A 13,187-nucleotide genomic window follows, 5' to 3' on the forward strand; every position below is an offset into this window, starting at 1 on the left:
ATTTAACCCCCTTTTCCCCCAAACACTCTTACACTGAGCTTCCCGGGAGCAAGATCCCTGCTCACCCCCCACCCCTGAAACGGCTGCTCCCCTGGGAACCCTGGTTAATAGCTCAGGGCAAGATCACTTCATCCGTTACTAACATAGTAAAAGCCTGCTGATGGGTTAAATTAAATCACCCTGTTTTAATATCAAGTGCTGCCAAGAGCCCCTTGGAGGCTGTCCAGAGACCCACTGAAGTGTCCCGTTCAGCCCCGGGGAAATCCCTTGTAAGAGGCGTGCGGAGCCGCTGCCGCTCCGGGCAGCCTCGGGACCCAACCTGGGCGCGACCCACTAAGGGCCCCGCGGCTCTCGCTCCGCAGGGACCGCGCCCGCGATGTGTGCGGGGCGGGGGCAGGCAGGGGGAGCCCAGCCGCCTGCGGTCCCATCGGAGGGGACCGGATCACCCGGCGCCCCCAGTGCAGGGCGCTGTACAAAGCAATGTAGGGGCGGCCTCGGTCCCGCTGCACCCCACGGTCACACCCCGCTCCCCAGCATCACCCAAAGCGCACAACAGCCCCCCCCCTCCCCAGCCCCCGTCTGCAATAGCCCCCCTGTCCCGGAGCCCCCGATCCGGGCTCAACCCGCAGCCCCTCCGCCGCAGGGGAAAGGGGCACGGAGCCCTCGCCCCCCGCAAGGGGACACGGGGCTCAGCCGCGACCCCATGGAAAAGACGGGATCCGCCACTCACCCACCAGCCAGGCGCCAGCAACCCAGTCTGAGCACACGCCGGCCGGAGCAGCCCCAGCTGATTAACTTCCGGGACCGCCCCCGCATGTAAATCGACGCGGTGGTGTGTAAACCCCGCTCCCGCTCTGCCACTGGGGCAGCGGTTTGCAAACCCCCCGGCAGAGCAGCGAGCCATTGTCCGAAACATTCCCTCCCCAGAGCGCCAAACCAAATGCCGATTCTCGACACAGTGGCAGGCAAGAGCAAATAGTTCTTTTCGCACCCCCAGAGTATTTCATCTGCAAGGAGGCTCGCTTCCCGAGCCTCAACTCGACACCGGCTCACAGATGATGCCAGATTAGTTTCCTCAATGTAGCACCCAGAAGCCGCAGCTCAGATTCCCGCCTCAAACCAAACCCAGAGGTGACTGTGTCCACAAAGATTACAACTGAATAGGCAAGACTGGCAAAGGGCACAGCAGGAAACCTTTATCCCATCCAGCAAAAGAGACCAAAATGTGCATCCTGTTTTTCAGATGAATTCTTAGCACCTGACGCTGTGAGCACCTGCTCCACTTTACTCACTTCCATCTTCCTGTTACAGTGTGAAAACTTAAACCATACACAAGTCTGCAAGATCAGGGCCATAGTATTTAAGACTAACACATTTATTTGGGCCTAAGCTTTCGTGGGCTAAAACCCACTTCCTCAGCATCTGACAAAGTGGGTTCCAGCCCACGAAAGTTTAGGCCCAAATACATTTGTTAGTTAATTACAACGTGATAGAGAACACTTACAAAGCCAGCAAAACATTTTCACACACAATTAGTCAGAACTCGAATCAAGATTTCCTCAATAAAGCCTAACAGAACCGAACACCCAGACAGAAAACACCCATATCCCGGGAATACACCACTGCATAGGCTGGAACAATTATAAATCACTTATAATCATCATGACATTTTGGGAAAATTCAGGAGAGCACATTAGTCAGCTACAGTTTCAGATCACACTCCCACCTGCTTGTGGATAGAGATCCCAACAGTCAGCAAATCTCCCGTGGAACAGCCAGTCCCTCTCCACCCATTAGACACCTTTCTGTTTAATACACCCTCCGGATCATAACTTCTCAGATTTTGCCCCTCTGCTCTGGGAAACATACAAAACTCTGAGCATCTGGGAACAGGGGTTAGAATAGAAACTATTGCCTACCTTTAACTATAGCAGCGGTTCTCACTAGCTCCCCTGAAACTCTAGGAGAAGGGAACTCACTCGCCTGATTATTTTTCACTCGGCCAACCAAAAATCTCATCTCTCAGCTGAGCCTGAGGAGAGAGAAGAAAGATCCTCTAAAGAATCAAAGGGGTAGAGAACTGAGACTTGAATGAAGATTTCAGTTTATTTGAGGGCAAGGAGAGCAACTGAATAACAATTCTCTGACTGACAATGTTCAGTGAGAGTCTGTCCACATGTCTGGGAGCTTTCCTGAAAAGAAAGTACCAGTAAATTAATCAAGATAACACTTAGGCTCTAGCCCTGATTTCATCCATCGGTGCAAACCCTACAGGTAGGGAAGGAAAACTATGATTGTCAGTGGGGCATTTTACCTGCTGCATGAAAACGAGATCAGAAGCAGAAACAATCCCTGTTATTGCAGGCTTGGGACCTTCCTGCAGTTCTGCCCACGCACCTCAGTTCCTGACCCCCAACTTTCAGCTATTCCAGTCCTGAGAGGCGATGCCCCTCAATCCAGAAATACTGTCCTCTCTGCTATTCCAGCTTCCAGCCCTGGGTTCACCACACACACAGAGCTCTGCTGGTGTCCCTCAACCCCGGTCCCCAACCCACAGGCCCCTGCTAGCCTGACCCTGGGCTCTTCCCTCTCACATCCTAAGTCCATGGCCTCACTCTACAGCTCCACCTTCTAAAACTGAAGTGAAGGGGTCATCCTGCATTCATGCTACAAAAAGTGGTTAGCTAAGCCTGACCTAACTTTCACCTTTTCCCTAGTCAAGACAACACCTCAGAGACTAGAGTTTGGTTCTCAAACTTTTTTTTCCACGGACCACTTGAAAATTATTGAGGGTCTCGGCAGACCACTTAATGATCTTTCCAAATGTCGTTTGTACCGTTAGCTAACTATTGTAAAGCACTTTGGATAGAAGCGCTACATAAAAAAACTTGAATAATAACTATCCCTCTTGCATGCATATTATCTGCCTGCATAGCGCAGCTTTAAGATGCTAAACAAATCTATGAGTCAACTAGAAATAGTCATGCTCTCCTTGTAAATATTAATACGATATATTCTGATACTGGAAAGGACAGTAAAAGGCATTCACTCAGGCTTATACAATTTCTCTGAGATGTCCTCTCTAAACTTGATTAATACTTCACACACGTAGAACAGTAAAAATATGTAATAAAGTGACACAAACAGCAAAACCAAACCACAGGCAAACAAGTGACAACAATGAGAATACGAAGGGAAGTAAAACATCAACTGGTTGGTTTGGGGTATTTTAAATGATTGTTTAGGACCCACGCTGTGCAAATGCAACAGAGCCCTGTAGAAACAGGCAAAGTTCGCCTGGTTTCACACTGTGAGTCACCAACTCAAAAACACGAACACATAGCTTGGAGTTTTCAGACAGATCCCTGCTTCATAGAGCTTGCAAATAAAGTCTTTATCTCACAAAACACCTAGCAGCACCCCCACCAAACCTAGTGCTGCTTGCTACCGAAGAGTCAATGGGAGTACTACTCTTAGGCTTAGAGTAGGGTTACCATATTTTGTGCCTCCAAATGGAGGACACTCCCCGGGGCCCCGGCCCCGCCCCCAGCCCCGCCCACGCCCCCGCCCCAACTCCGCCCCCTCCCAAAGTCTCCGCCCCCTCCCTGCTTCCCGTGAACATTTAATTCGCGGGAAGCCTGAAGCAGGTAAGGGAGGCGGGGGGAGGAGGCGCGGCCCAGGCTGGTCCCCCCGCGGCTCCAGACTGGGTCGGCTCGGGCCCTGGGGTGCCGGCCCCGACCGACCACCCCCCGGCTCCCAGCTCCGCGGGCCCGGCGCACCCCCCGGCTCCCGGCCCGGCGCACCCCCCGGCTCCCCGACCCCGGCTCCCAGCCCGGCGCACTCCCCGGCTCCCCGACCCCGGCGCACTCCCCGGCTCCCGGCCCCGGCTCCCCGACCCCGGCGCACTCCCCGGCTCCCCGACCCCGGCGCACTCCCCGGCTCCCGGCCCCGGCTCCCCGACCCCGGCTCCCCGACCCCGGCGCACCCCCCGGCTCCCCGACCCGGGCTCCTGGCCCGGCGCACCCCCCGGCTCCCAGCCCCGCGGGCCCGGCGCACCCCCCGACCCCGGCTCCCGGCTCCGCGGGCCCGGCCCAGCTCCCCGACCCGGCTCCGCGGGCCCGGACCGGCACCACGCCCCCGGCTCCCGGCCCCGCGGGCCCGGCTCCTGGCCCGGACCCCGGCCCCACGCCCAGCCCGGCCCGGCACCATGCCCCCGGCCCCGGACAAAGAGGCCCCGGCCGAGCCTCCCGATTTTCCCGGACATGCCCGGCTTTTGGGGATTTCCCCCCGGACGGGGATTTGAGCCCCCAAAAGCCGGACATGTCCGGGAAAATCCGGACGTATGGTAACCCTAGCTTAGAGGGAACTATCTGCAGACCACCCGCGGACCACAGTTTGAGAACCTCTGAGCTAGAGCCCAAGAGCCCAAGGGACTGGCTTCATACTCCTTTAGACCAGCCCACAAGAGCATAGCTTGGAAATCCTGCTTTCTTTCTGCAACAAACCTCTAACGCTTGCACGCCAGGCTAGTCTCGTCCTCTGTTTCCTGACAGCCCTAGCAAGAATCCTCTTTTTCTTAGGATGGGTGTCTGTTTACTGGGAACTCACCAAGCAAAACCTAGTGCTTGGAGCCCCCACAAAGCTTGTCTGTAAACACCTAGGATGGACTGGGGTGCTTGCCCACGCTCAGTGACACTGTGCAGTGGCTGTGGTGTTATTAAATGATGTGCATGTCCCCCGAGCGCTATGTAAGGGCAAGAATGATGTCGACATAAATCAGTGACCAAATACTGACAGCCTGGAAACAGACATTAGAAAAGCAGGACATTTAAGGTTCTGATAAAACTATTTTTTTAAGCTGGAAAAAGTTTTGGAACACAAAGAAAAGGTCCCTCAAATATCCTCAACTCTGCCCCTGTGTGTGTACCACCTAAACGATCACAGACGATCTTCCAGTTCAAGGGCTCAGGGGACCACACAGTAGTTAACATGCTACAATTTTCTAGCGTGGAGAAAGCCTAACACTCCATATCACAGCAGAGACCCATGGAGTTCCCTTCTAGTGTAATTCCCTTGCACCAACCACTGGGAATTTCACAGCCAGTTTAACCTTTTATTACCCAGGGACCAGACTTCCGGCAACTCTGGACATCTTAAATCTAAATACTTGTGGGATTCAAGTATCAGAGGGGTAGCCGTGTTAGTCTGAATCTGTAAAAAGCAACAGAGGGTCCTGTGGCACCTTTGAGACTAACAGAAGTATTGGGAGCATAAGCTTTCATGGGTAAGAACCTCACTTCTTCAGATGCAAGTAATGGAAATTTCCAGAGGCAGGTATAAATCAGTATGGAGATAATGAGGTTAGTTCAATCAGGGAGGGTGAGGTGCTCTGCTAGCAGTTGAGGTGTGAACACCAAGGGAGGAGAAACTGCTTCTGTAGTTGGATAGCCATTCACAGTCTTTGTTTAATCCTGATCTGATGGTGTCAAATTTGCAAATGAACTGGAGCTCAGCAGTTTCTCTTTGGAGTCTGGTCCTGAAGTTTTTTTTGCTGTAAGATGGCTACCTTTACATCTGCTATTGTGTGGCCAGGGAGGTTGAAGTGGGATTCCCTCTTTTGTGGGATTCAGTTACACAAACCCTGCTCTGTAAACCATGGGGGACACTGAGAAAGAGGCCTCCAGCAGATGCCGGATGGAGATTTCTTAAAGGTCACTGGCAAACTACCAATGTAGAAACACTTAAAGATATTATTAGGCAACAGACCGGGATCGTGGCCAAATCACCAAGACTCACAGGAAGGCAGATGTCAGTTCGCTGAGATGTTTGTAGTCAACACAGACTCCTAGACTTGAAGGCCAGAAGGGACCCATAAATCTACTTGACATTGGTAAGGCGAGGGATGGTGGCTGATAGGATAGATCAATATTTGTGGGTGACGTTACAACAGTACGTCTGAAATAGTCAGCATTATCCGAGTACTTCACAACATGCTTGTCAGGTCAGGACTCAAACTCCCAACCATACTGCGAAGCCCTGACTTGGGCACCTGCTGGATGTGCCAGGGAGCGAACATCAAACATTCCAAGTCATATTTGCAGAAGACAATTTAATTTCTCTCTCACAGACCAAGGCTAAGAGCTTCCCTCCCATTCACACTCCCTATTTACCCTTAATGCACCCTAGGGTAAAAATCCCCCCTTCCCTCCCTGTATCCCCTAACACTCCCCCGCGCCTGGGTGAGGAAATAGTCCTCTCACAGCCAACTGAGGTCCCCACAAGATCCTTTTTCCACCCAGGAACACACTGAAAAGGGGGGCAGTGGAAACAGCAACCAACCCCCCCCCCCCGCCCGCACAGTCCCTCTGGAGACACCCAGATAAAAGTAAACAATGTTGACTACTTATTTCTTATACACACACACACACACACACACACACACAGAGAGAGAGAGAGAGAGAGATTCATTCACACAATCATTCATTCAAGTTCTGTACAGGTGTTATAGTTACCAGCCTAGAAGTTGCTCATGCCAAGTTACTGGCCAGGTATCTTGGTCATGAGGATGGCGCCGAGTCCATGTCAGGTGCACCTGATGCTCCTGGAGGCTGGCAGCAGAACCAGAGACTCAAAGTCATCAGTCTTTAGAGTCCATTCTTATAGGAATTAGTTCCTATGTTAGTCTATGGGAGCTGTTTCATTCTGCTGTTGCTGACTCAAACAGCAGATGGCACATTCCTGTCCAAAGTGGCACATTCCTGGTGGCTCCAAACTGTCCAAAGTTTGTGTTTCTCATCCTTCCAGGTAATGGGGTGGGTCCCAGTTTACCCTCCGGGGGTTTTGTGGTTATCCACTTGACACATTCTTCGGCGGATGGATACTTCCTTGCTAGGCTGGCACCTCCCTAACCATTCATGTATATCAAGCATTCATCGGCATACATTCCATACCTTAACCATATTGTAATTTACTGTCTCCACCACTTTCAGGGTGTGAGCTAATTCATTTGATGCATCCGAAGAAGTGGGCTGTAGTCCACGAAAGCTTATGCTCTAATAAATTTGTTAGTCTCTAAGGTGCCACAAGTACTCCTGTTCTTCTTTTTGCGGATACAGACTAACACGGCTGCTACTCTGAAATAATTCATTTGAGACTCCCGGCCCTTTAATCACAGAGGGTGGGGGTCTGTCCTAGGAGCTGTTGAATGAAGTGAAAGTCACTTAACGGCTTATAGTGCTTGTTTACCTTGTATCAATTACTTTAAGAACAAAGTTTCACAGGATAGATACAATCAATGGTTTCTACAGACAGTAGCTTACAAGTTTTAACAGAAGACCCAAGAGATTTTTGTACTTGGTGAAACTGTTGGATTTTAAAGTGTGGGGGACAAATTATGAGGGGGTCACTGGCACTTGGGGGAATCACTGTTAGTACCTTCTTTTATATCCCTACACTTCCCACGGGTTTTTCTCAGGATGCAGAAACGCTGGTCAGAGAATGATGTTAGCAGAACGATACAGAGGGCTGATGGGGGCAGGGGAAGGGGCTCAGGATAGGGGCTGGGGGAGAAACAGAAAGGAGACAGGGAAGTGGGGAAGGGGGCCCTAGGAAAGGCAGATGGATGAAGTTTCTCTGCAGTGGCATTTGGGGTGAGGTGTAGGAGGCAGGACATACAGCTTCCTTCTCGCTCCCCCTCCCTGGGCAGGGCTGAGGGATCTGCAGCTAAAGGATTGTAGACTGGGTTAGTGGGGGGCAGGGGGAGGGAAATGAGGCTGTTTCACTCCATCCCAGCTCTGGGCTGGCTCCTAGATGGGCCACAAAGCAGGGACAGTTGTTTTATTTCTCTCTCCCCCCTTGGAAAGACTTTTCCACCTTTGGGGGGATGGGAGAGGGAGTAAAAAACAAACCACGCAGCAGCTGTAGCAGAAGATGACTCAGCCCAGACCCCTTCCCTCCCTCCAGCACGGCCACAAGGAGCCGGGCCAGGAGCAGCAGGGCCCTGCACGGCACGCTGCGTCCCTACCGCCTGCACCATGTTCCTCTTCGAGCCTCCCTGGCTCTGCAGCCCTGCAGGACAGGACTCAAAGTGGTGCCTGGAACTGCTGAGGCCTGGGGCCCCTGTGCTGCTCCGGGCACAGAGCCGGACCCAGCACGTGTTTCCGTAAGGCGGCACATGCCCCAGGGATGGGCGCGGAAGAGCTGGGTTGGCTGGACAGACATGGAGAGAGAGTGGCATGGGGAGACGTGACCGCACTCAGGGGAGGGAGGGTGGGAAGGAGGAAGCGTCCCCAGGCCATTGCTCCCTGTGTACGCCCCCCCACCCCCAGGAAATTCCTACCCTAATCATCTGTTCTCGGCCCCGCTGCACATGGCGCTCTCCATTTCTCCTTCAGCCCTTTGCCCCAGCTCAGACACCGATCGCCCCCCAATCCTCCACACACCCCCGTGCTCACAAGATCTAGTGCAGACTAGAAACCTGACCAATCCAGCTGTGACAACATCTGCACAAGCACCACACAATCCTGATGCAGAGCATTCCCTGCTTTCCCAGTTCTGGTTTCCCCTCCCCATTCTTTAGGCTCTGCTGATGCCCCTAAATCCTGCCCCCCCCCCCTCTGCCCCAGCACCCTCCTATCCAGTTCCTGAAACCTTCCCACAGCTTGGCTGATGCATCTTAACCCTGATGTGTACCATCCCCATGATTCCAGTTCTACCTTCTGCCCTTCTCCCTGGACACCACCACCAAGTTCTGTCGAGGCACCTGTCTTGGTTTGCCCCACACCAGTACTTCCAAGGGGAGCGGCCCCCTCCAAAATGCAATGATAAGTTTGCTTCTCCTTACTTATCCCCGGAAGACCAAGGAGAAGGCCTGCAGGTGCTGCAGCATCTCTCCACCCTTCCATAGAGAAGTACAGAAATTCAAACTATCCTAGGACTCTGTGGGCCATCAGTGCTTAAGCAGAACCACCCGTAGCACTAGATCTAGGCCTGCCCAAAGCTAGAGGCCCGCCCCCTCAACCAAGGGGGAGGAGCCAATTGGACCCTGGCCACAACTGAATGCTGGGGACAACAAAGGAAAAAAACAGGGGTGGGAGCACTGTCAAAGGTTGAAAATCAGGGATCCGGAGGGGGACACCAAGCAGAGAACCCCCAACAGTCCCCACCACACCTCAAAGATGTCTACGGAGTCAGCAGGCACTGCCCAGAGGAACTCTGCCTGGAGTCATGGCTGTGCAATGGACCAGAAATAGGCCCCACAATCACAAAGCAAACCCTGTCCAGCCAGAGTGATGGATGGCCACCTTGGCCTGCGCCAGGAGGTGGTTGAGGAGGAGGACTCTGTGACGTTGTTCAGTCTATATGGTTTTATAAAAATATAAGTGAATATAATGTAACTGGGATATGCTTCATGCAAAAGGGCTCTTGTAAGGTATCATTACAAAGCTCATAATCTACTGAGTGTGATCATCCTATTTGTAGAAATGTACCACTCTTGTATCTAAAACTAGAAATATAAAACATAACTCTGAGGGCCTATTGTAATTATGTAAAGTGTGGGCCATTAATGATGGTTTGGAATCTTGATGACTCCCATTGACCAGGACCATTGTCTGCAGATGGCTGTGTTTACCTGTGAGTCTTCCTGTATATGTGTGTGCTGGCAAGTGAGTAATGAAGTCTTGCAGTGACATGTGATCATGTCACCTGAACTGGAATCCATCTTTAACCTGGTGCTTTTCCAGTGAGGGGGGTGGAAACCCAGAGGGACAAAGGGTTCCCGCCTTATGCAAAAGATATATAAAGGGGTGGAAGAGAACAAAGGGGAGAGAGGAGCCATCATGAAGAATCCCCTAGCTATCACCTGAGCTGCAACAAGAGCTGTACCAGGGGAAAGAATTGTGCCCAGGCCTGGAAGGTGTCCAGTCTGAGAAAAAACTTACTGAAGCATCTCTGAGGGTGAGATTATCTGTATTTAGTTTGATTAGACATAGATTTGCACATTTTATTTTATTTTGCTTGGTGACTTACTTTGTTCTGTCTGTTACTACTTGGAACCACTTAGATCCTACTGTCTGTATTTAATAAAATCACTTTTTATTTACTCAGAGTATGTATTAATACCTGGGGGAGCAAACAACTGTGCATATCTCTCTATCAGTGTTATAGAGGACGAACAATTTATGAGTTTACTCTGCATAAGCTTTATACAGGGTAAAACGGATTTATCTGGGTTTAGACCCCATTGGGAGTTGGGCGTCTGAGTGCTAAAGACAAGCACACTTCTGGGAGCTGTTTTCAGGTAAACTTGCAGCTTTGGGACAAGTGATTCAGACCCTGGGTCTGTGCTGAAGCAGACGGGAGTGTCTGGCTCAGCAAGACGGTGCTGGAGTCCTGAGCTGGCAAGGAAAACAGGAGCAGAGGTAGTCTTTTGCACATCAGGGTGGCAGCTCCCAAGGGGGTTTCTGTGATCCAACCCGTCACAGACTCACAGCTTTGTGGGGCTACAGATGGGGTCTGCACAGATCAGGAGATACTAAGGATCTGGCTGCACTTCTCTCTATAAGAGGTTCTGGAGGAGCCGGAAGAGGGGCTGCAACCTGACACACCCTACACAGATGTGCACCAGGGTCTCCCTCTCACTGCAGAAGGGACACGTGTCCAGGGAGTTTGTGAACCACGCCTGGTACATGCCCGGGCTCACAGCTCCATGGAGGAGCTGCCAATTAATATCCCTGGTAGGTAGAACTGGCCATAGTGGGGAATCAACAGGGCTCTGCTCACATGGAATAATTTGCAAGTTTGGAGCCCAAGAGAGTGGAAATTGAGCAATAAGACAGGCGTATCAGACTGCTTAAAACTGGGGGTAGGGGGGAGATTATGGTGGGGCTGTTAATTTTTCTTTTACATTTCTATTCAGTTTGTTATTTTTTATTTACTTCAAAGCCTAATGAACATTTGGGAAAAGGAAGTAGTTATAGGAGATGCAACACTTCAGTTAAGGTGTGAGAGCTGTTGTGACAACTACAAAGTGTACCCCTATTGTGACCTTCACTGTAAAAAAATATGTGAACGTTCCTAAGAGGTTCCAATAACCATGAAAAATAGGGTCAAGTTGCTTATGACACTGAATATTGTCACAAGTGCAAGAGAACCAGACGAAAAAGCTGGATTAGTCTAAACCGCAAAGGCCACGTTAATAAAATCCAAGGGTTGTTAAAATTACGCTTGGTAAAACAGACGTGGAACCAGAAGTGAATGGACCACAATTAGTGTGACTGATATTAAGCCTAATTGCAGACAAAATAATGACAGGGATGAACTATGATGCCCACTTTCCTGCTTTTGGGGTTTCTTTAAAAGAGACTGGTGGGCGGGGGGGGGGGGGAAGAGTCATGAGCAGTTCAGATAGTTCACTTCTATTCTCCCTCTCATCTGCCCATCCTGCCTTGCAACACAGCTCACCCCCCAAACAGCCAGCACTGCCATTCATCTTGACTCACCTAAGGACTTTCTTCCTGAGAGGAAGGCCGGCCAGCTGTCCATAATTTTGTTCAAGGAACTTTATTTTCATCTGTCAGAGGCGTAGCGAGCGCCCTCTGTACTAGGGTTACCATACGTCCGGATTTTCCCGGACATGTCCGGCTTTTGGGGGCTCAAATCCCCGTCCGGGGGGAAATCCCCAAAAGCCGGGCATGTCCGGGAAAATCGGGAGGTCAGCCGGGCCCGCGGGGAGCCGGGCCCGCGGGGAGCCGGGTCAGCCGGGCCCGCGGGGAGCCGGGCCGGCGGGGAGCCGGGTCAGCCGGGCCCGCGGGGAGCCGGGTCAGCCGGGCCCGCGGGGAGCCGGGTCAGCCGGGTCAGCCGGGCCGGCGGGGAGCCGGGGCCGGGGGGTGCGCCGGGCTGCCGGGGGCCGGCAGTGCTGGGCGGGCCGGGGGTGGTCGGCCGGGGCCGGCACCCCAGGGCCCGAGCCGACCCAGGCTGGAGCCGCCGGGGGGCCAGCCTGGGCCGCGCCTCCTCCCCCCACGCCCCCCTTACCTGCTTCAGGCTTCCCGCGAATCAAATATTCGCGGGAAGCAGGGGAGGGGGCGGAGACTTTGGGGAGGGGGCGGGGTTGGGCGGGGGTGTGGGCGGGGGTGTGGGCGGGGCCGTTGGCCCCTTCTGGGAGCGGTGTCTGGCCAGGGTAGGCAGGGAGCCTGCCTTAGCCTCGCTGCGCCCACCACCGACCAGGAGCCGTCGGAGGACAGTGCTGCCACGCAGGAGGCCGCACCCCAACCCCCTCCCAGAGCCAGCACCCCAACCCCCTTCCCCAGCCCTGAGCCCCCTCCCAGAGCCAGCACCCCTCATCCTCTTCTACACCCCAACCCCCTGCCCCAGGCTCAGCCCAGAGCCCCCTCCCACACTGCGAACCCCTCGGCCCCAGCCCAGAGCCCGCACCCCCTCCCGAACCCCAACCGGGTGAAAGTAAGTGAGGCTGGGGGAGAGTGAGCGAGCGACAGAGGCAGGGGGATGGAGTGAGCGGGGTACATCCAGGGTTGCCTTTAGATTCAAAAGGTTTCAGAGTAACAGCCGTGTTAGTCTGTATCCGCAAAAAGAAGAACAGGAGTACTTGTGGCACCTTAGAGACTAACAAATTTATTAGAGCATAAGCTTTCGTGGACTACAGCCCACTTCTTCGGATGCATATGCATCCGAAGAAGTGGGCTGTAGTCCACGAAAGCTTATGCTCTAATAAATTTGTTAGTCTCTAAGGTGCCACAAGTACTCCTGTTCTTCTTTTTTTAGATTCAAAAAGTGATCTTGGGCATAAAAAGGTTGGAGACCACTGACTTACAACATTAGTCCGGAAACAGCCCATTATAAATCCTGTGCAAAAAGGGGCCGCCAGAAACGTCTAGCTTAGTGATACCAATAGCATAATGAAGTCAATCTCAGTTTACAAAGTTTTAAAAACAAAACTGAAGAGGAGTCCCTGGGTCAGCGTTAAAACGGTCACGACAAAGCGCGCCTGTCTTTGTACCCACCATAAACACTCTCGCTGGCCATTGCACAAACAGGACGGACGTCTGGAGAGTCTGCACCTAGGATAGCAGCACACAGTGATTCCAGCTTTCCAGGGAAGTCTGGCAGGATAGTGCAGATGAAGAGGCAGCGTCTGCACTAAAGACGCTCCCGGTTCTACAAGAGGCTAA

At 52.7% G+C, this 13,187-nt stretch overlaps 1 protein-coding gene across 5 annotated transcripts in view; it reads right to left on the reverse strand.

Annotated features, from left to right (window-relative positions):
* The window catches only part of LOC101947741 (C-type lectin domain family 2 member D-like), a 75,030-nt gene that overhangs the window by 19,253 nt on the left and 42,590 nt on the right, over positions 1-13,187 (reverse strand). For 2 of the 5 annotated variants that reach the window (XM_065564277.1, XM_065564276.1), the window contains exon 1: positions 6,513-11,789. The exons of 1 other annotated variant lie outside the window; for it this stretch is intronic. The gene's annotated coding sequence lies outside the window, so the exon portion shown is untranslated. Of the gene's footprint in view, positions 1-730; positions 11,790-13,187 lie in introns of those variants that run through there. 2 more of the 5 variants (XM_024112984.3, XM_042845337.2) reach the window with 1 other exon arrangement.

Source organism: Chrysemys picta, chromosome 12, assembly GCF_011386835.1.
Source record: "Chrysemys picta bellii isolate R12L10 chromosome 12, ASM1138683v2, whole genome shotgun sequence".
Lineage (NCBI taxonomy): Eukaryota > Metazoa > Chordata > Testudines > Emydidae > Chrysemys > Chrysemys picta.